We start from the raw sequence: 6,732 nt of genomic DNA, 5'->3' as shown, positions 1-6,732 counted from the left end.
AACCAGTTCATTTGATTGCATCGCTGGAGGCGAGATGAGGCGGAGAACAACGGCATCGGCGGCAAGCATGGCAACCGGGCGAAAAAACATTGTAGCAGTCCAGACGTCGGCGGCGATGGGCGGAGCCAGGTGACGCAAGGAGAGCGTGAGGCGCAGGCATGGGCGGAGCCACGATGGACTGAGCCAAAGCTACGCCAATGCGCACCGGGCGCAAGATGGAGCCGCCGATCGTAGCCGATGCCGAGGACAAGCAAAAGAGGAGAAGGAGGAAAGCTGGAGGGAGCCGAGCCAGCAATGGGCTGAGATGCCGAACTAAGATCAAGAAGAACAACAGCGCCATCTACAGGGTGCTGGTAGGGCAGTCCCCACCCCAATTCAGATGTGGCCATAGTTAGGGATAACAGAGTAACTGTAAGCCGCTCAGAGACCCCATAGGGGGTTCGAGCGGGGTAGAAGCCGAAAGTAATAAATAAATAAATAAATAATGTGTCATAACTTGCTTACCATTGCTTTTCAATCACAATTTGAAGTGCCACTTTTGACAGATAAAGCCCTTAATAATTTGGTTCCAACATATCTGATGCACACTTTCCTCTACCATGACTATTAAGATACTTTCCCTTCATTTATTTCCTTTCCAGTAGTTCAAGACAGTTAATAAATAATAAATAAATTACAAAAACAATAAATATATAAAATCTAATTCACAATTCTAATTCTGCCCCCAAAGCTAGCAGAAAATAGCTAAAAGACCAGAGCAGAAACTATTCAGCAATAAGCTATTTTTGTCCAAGGGCCGGTTCCTAGAACTCACCAACCAAGCCTCATGGAAGGGTGAGCATACCACCTATGTGTCAAATCTGGACAGTCAGAACCTGAAGATATACATTTTCACCACTAATTAACTCCCTTCCCTTGACATCTCAGTTTGACAGAACTGATTCAGACACACCACATTTTCCCAAACGAAGATGGTCCTGAAGATAAGATGAACTGCCCCCCAAAGGTGATACACAATTTTTATTACACACTTGTGACTTGTATGCAAATGGAAGACATCCATCTCGTACACCTGGGAAAAGCTAGTCTTCCTTTCAGGTATATATGAAAACTTATCTCCATACAGTTCAACAAGCCCAGGGTGATCGTTATTTGTCAGATGTACTATAATGTGTATATGATTTTAAAGGATTATTCCAAGTCCCTTTCCTGCTCCTGTGGAGTGTTGCTGAAATGAAGCATGCAGTAGTTAGTTCTTAAGGTCAGGCAGAGGTCTTTTCTACTCCTGCCACCTGAGAACTGGATGTTTTGGATGAAGGCATTGGGGTGTATCAGATTTGCAACTTTGCAGATTTGACAAGATTTGACAGATTGCGACTGAACAACAACAACAAGAAGATTTGACACAAGTGTGGGAAGAATATGAAGTCAGGATTTAAAATGATCTCGACAAGTGGGAAAAGTGGAGTGAGACCAACAAATGTAAAGGGATACATGTAAAATCTTATATTTTGGCACAAACACCCCCAAAGACACTGATATAGGACGAAGGAGACATGGTTTGTCATGAGCAATAGATGCTGAAGTACATAGACTCAGAAGGGTTTACTATGGATAGAACAGTACTGTTAGAGAACAACCCTATGGAGAGTTACTCCAGTCTAAATGCGTTGAAATCAATTGGCATAGACTGGAGTAACTCTGCACAGGATTGCCATGTTTATTGATCACAGTCTGAACATGAGCTGGCAGTGTGATGCAGCTGCTAAAAAAGCTAATGCAGTATTGGGCTGCATTAACAGAAGCATAGCATCCACTTTGCCAGAAGAAACAGTTGCTCTCTATTCTGCATTGGCAAGGCCTCATCTGGAGTTCTTTGCCCACTTCTGGGCACCATATATTTAGGATGATGCTGAGAAGCTAAAATACTTCCAGAGGAAGATGGCGAGAAGGCTGGAAATCAAGCCCTTTGAGGAAAAGGTGAATGAACTGGGCATGTTTAGAAGAGTAAGGGAAGAGGTGACCCCTGCCTCCAAGTATCTGAAAGGTTGTCATGTAGAAGATGCAAGGAATTCTTCTCCCTTGCTCCAGATGGTAAGGGGTGAAAATTACATGGAAGTACAGTAGATTTTGGCTGCATATTAGGAGAAACAGTAAGAGCTGTTCAATAGTGGAACAACATACTGCCTTGCCTTGGGAAATGGAGCACTCTCCCTCTTTTAGAAGCTTTTCAACAGAGGCTGGATGGTGATCTGTCATGGATGCTGTAGTTACATATTCCTGCACTGAGCAGGGGGTTGGACTTGATGCCCTCCAAGATGCCTTCCACTCTATGGCTGTAACCTTTAATTGAAAACAGACCTGGGACTTTGTACAAAACTTGCGCTCCACCACTGAGCTTTGGCTCCTGTCTTTGAGAATGATATGATGCTAGGATTACATGTTAGGATTTCAGCACCGGCAATGTTGGCACCTACATCTTGGAAATGAACTCCAATCCAATCTCCAGTGCCATTCAGAACCAGATTATAACACACTGTTAGAAACAGTTTCCCCAGGCTTTGCTGTGCAAAGGCAGCAGTGTCTCCTTCAGTCAAAGCTACGTGTCATGGAGCTTTCTAGAACATGAATTTTGAAATCTAGTTGGAATCAGTGCTGGCTGGCTGGATATATATGGCCCAAGAGCACAAAGGTTTCATGGCAAGCAGGACCTGACCTGAATGTTTTCACTGTTCTTACAGGGAACAGAATTACCTTGTAGTGCTAAAGCTGAAGCTGAACTGGGCGGTTAATGTTACTGTCTCTTGTAGTGCCCAAAGCAAGGAATGTAATGACAAATATTCACTGATGTGCCTTAAAAATGAAATACAGCTATGTCATTGTTTGCCTTTTTGTTGTTGTTGTCCAAGAAAATACCAGCATGTTTGAACTCAGATGCCTATTTATCATGTCAATACAGGAATTCATTTCATGAACTAGAATCAGTAGACCTATTGGAAGTGCTGCACATTTTTTATAATGTTATGTTTCATTAACTATTGTGTACAAGAGTACAATGCTCCAGATCATTTCCAAAAGCTTAACATTATCTGTCTTTAGTGATGACATTTGGTTTGGGAGGCAAGGTTTATTGGCTTTTAAGCACCTGTGGGGGAACACCGATATCATTAAAACGAATCATGCTTATGTGAACAATGCAACTTGGTGGTTGGTGTAAACAAGACAGACACTGCTGGGTTGTAGGTTTCAGCTCATTGTTGACGGGATGGACTCATTCTATCTAACATTTCCAGCTGTGCAAACAGCAGTACCAAGTGAACGGCAGTTAATTTTATTAATACATGGGGATTAGAAGAGAGACTGTGCTACATATAAACGATGCTGTGTGTTTAAAGTAAGGGAAAGAAAGAAAATTAGCTAGCTAGTTTCCCAGCTGCCATGTACTAGGAATCAGTTCCATATATATTTCCAGAGTTAATTCCTGGGATTGATTCAAGCTTGTCATATAGCTTGAGCGATGTCACTGCTGATCAGCCTACCATTCCACACTGAGCAAAGTTTGAAGCTAGAAGACCCACAAGTTGAAGGAAGCATCCTTAGGCTGAAAGAACCTTCCTTAGGCTCCTTTGGCTGAACTTTCTCCAAATACCACTGTCATTTCACACTGATTCCATGGGTTCGCCAAACATTTGGAGATGAAAGCAGGACTCACTCACTGGATTTAGCCCTAGTCCTACCTCCATCTGTTCAACAGAAAGCCTGAACAGAGACTGTATGTAGTCAGGGACCCTGTCTATTGAGGAGTCCCTGCTTGTGAATGGAGGGATAACATGTATGTAAAAATATGATAATTATCATCTTCCCCTGAACCCTCAGTGGTTCTGAGTGAGGGCTGGCTGTGCAATCCTGGTCTGTCCACCAGGCATTCATTTGAATGAATGAATATCACTGTAGGTAGAGAAACCCACATGTTTTTGTCCCAGTTGTTGCTTGAACTTCCACCCTCCTTGGACCTACCAGCCTTTCAAAACACTATCCACCGACTCTGTTAGGATTATCAACATTTTGCTGGTTCTGCTCCTAATCTTTTAATAGCATCCTGACATACAGAAATGTAGCAGATGCCATTTTTCTTGGCATGGAGATAAAAGTGGTTGGGAAAGTTTATTTTGCTTAAACTTGGCATAAAGACAAAGGAGTAGTAAAAAAAAAGTTGGCAACCTTAAACACATTATGTATCACAGTGCTCTGCTTTCTGTCTATATCTTGTCAATACATGATCCTTCTATTCTACCTTGCCACAATACAGTTGCAGGAGAATTATAAAGCTGCCGCCTCCCTCAGATAGTCCTTTTATTCATGCCCTTCCCTGCCAGCTTTTAGACCAAGCTCAGATGCCTAATCTAGATAATTTTACTACCTTATCCATTCTCTTGAATGCTAGAATTTTTTTAAAAAATACTCCGGTTCTAAATTCTGAAATAAAATAGATCTGTAATTACTTTGTTATCCCACCTCAGTTTTTTATTTGACCCTAAACAAATTATAAAAACCTTGTTGTTGTTCAGTCGCACAGTCGAGTCTGACTCTTTGTGACCCCATGGACCACATCATGCCAGGCCTTCCTGTCTTCCTCCGTCCTCTGAAGTTGGCTCAATTTCATGTTCGTTGCATCTATGACACTGTCTAACCATCTCATCCTTTGCCGTCCCCGTCTTCTTTGATCTTCAATCTTTCCCAGCATCAGGGTCTTCTCCAGTGAGTGCTCCCTTCTCATTTGGTGGCCAAACCTAGCTGAATGCAAAGTTTAGGGCTATGATTCTGAGTCCCAAGCAAACACAAGGTTCCTATTGGCAGCAACAGAAGAGAGACACCTGCTCACTGATGAAGCATGGTGGTGATGGTACCATCAGATTTTCAGCCTTAGTTCATGTATGTTTGTTTAGTACCAGAAGTGTGTTCTGTAGAATTCACTTGGGTTCACTCCCAAGTAAATATGTACGGAAATGCCTGAGTAAAATGAAAAACAGTGAAGAAAGCAAAAATGCTATTTGTAACAAATGTGCAGATGATCAGTAAAACTGGAATTAAAAGACACAAATTTTATATGACTTTGTTCGAATATAGTCTACATTAAATTAATTAACATGGAAATATGGATGGAAATCAGGGTACTGGTCCTATTTTGGAAATATTTATTCATGTTTATTACTTAATAGGAAATACAAGTGTGAAAGCACGTAAGAGCTCTGTCATACCTTTAGGACCAAGGTTTCATTGTAGTAGTGGTAGAGCCTTCTTCCTACACAAGGAGACTTCCATTAGTAGAACGTGCACCTTCCACTGGAGGAAGGATCTTTGCCCTGAGAAACACTCCGCCATTGGAGAAACAGAACCTCAAGATCTAGCCCTGTGGCTCCAGTCCTTTGCTCATTTAGATGATGAGCGTAGTAGGACTTAGTGCTGAGTATAGATGTTTAGGACAGGGCTGTACAAATTTAGTGTGACAGATTTTCAGAGTTAAGAGCCACAGTGTCCCTGTACTAAAACTGTATGTCAGTGGCCTTCCCTAGCCATGCTCCTGGTCAGGCAGAGCTGGCAAGGAGATTGGCCTGATCCAGCTGCAGCAGCAATGGCTTCCCTGCAGGGATGAGGACAGGAGTGAATGAATGAAGTTTTACTTAACTCTGCAGTTCTCTGAAAATTTAAACCTTAATATACTGTGACTGACAGTTGGGGAAGTGAAAGAGGTAGTGGGAAAATTTCAGGGTGAAAAATGCCCCCCCTTATGGATAAAGGTAAAGGTTTCCCTTGCTCGAAAGCCAGTCGAATCCAACTCTAGGGCCAGTGCTCATCTCTGTTTCCAAGCGGAAGAGCCAGCACTGTCCGAAGTAGTTTCTGTGGTCATGTGGCCGGCATGACTAAACACCGAGGTGCACGGAACACTGTTACCTTCCCACCGAAGTGGTATCTATTTATCTACTTGCAATTTCTTGCGTTCAAACTGCTAGGTTGGCAGGACCTGGGACCAGAGACAGGAGCTCACTCCGTCACGTGGCGCTAGGGTCTCGAACTGCCGAGCTACTGACCTTCCGGTCTGCAACTCAGTGTCTTAACCTCTGAGCCACTAACACTAACACAAAAAGCGGCAGCTGCTGTCTGACATTTCTACACATTGTACAGATAGAAAGCTCTGTTTCAATACAGTGCCCACCTCTAGGTGGTGGGGCCTGGAGGTCTCCCAGAATTACAACTTATCTTCAGACTACAGAGATCTGTTCCCCTGGAGACAATGACTGCTTTAGAGGTCGGATTGTATTATACCCCACCGAGGTCCCTCCCTTCCCCAAGCCCAGCCATCCCCAAGCTTCGCCCCCAAATCTCCAGGAATTTCCCAACTCAGAGTTAGCAACCCTAGATATTTATTTGAGCCTGAAGAATAGTTCAGGGGGTTTTTTTGTGTGTGAAACAGCCAAGCAATTTACATTATATAAAATGTTGCAAGCAAAATAGTTGCCATATGGATATTACAGCTAGCAAAGAGGAAGGTGTCAGCACCTTCCTCAAGATTTAAATGAAAAACTTGCATGGCTGGTATGAAGTGTGCCATTTCTACCTGTTCTGCAGAATCAGATATATCTCCCAACTGTGACTGTACTAAACCACGGTAGATGGCTATCCTTTGTGCTTCAAAAGGTTCACTCTGTGCAAACATCATCTTGTCCTGATTTT

The sequence above is a fragment of the Gekko japonicus genome, unplaced genomic scaffold (assembly GCF_001447785.1).
Source record: "Gekko japonicus isolate JY-2015 unplaced genomic scaffold, Gekko_japonicus_V1.1 scaffold721, whole genome shotgun sequence".
Classification (NCBI taxonomy): domain Eukaryota; kingdom Metazoa; phylum Chordata; class Lepidosauria; order Squamata; family Gekkonidae; genus Gekko; species Gekko japonicus.
The sequence above is the reverse complement of the archived record's forward strand: the minus strand, read 5'-3'. Positions refer to the sequence as shown.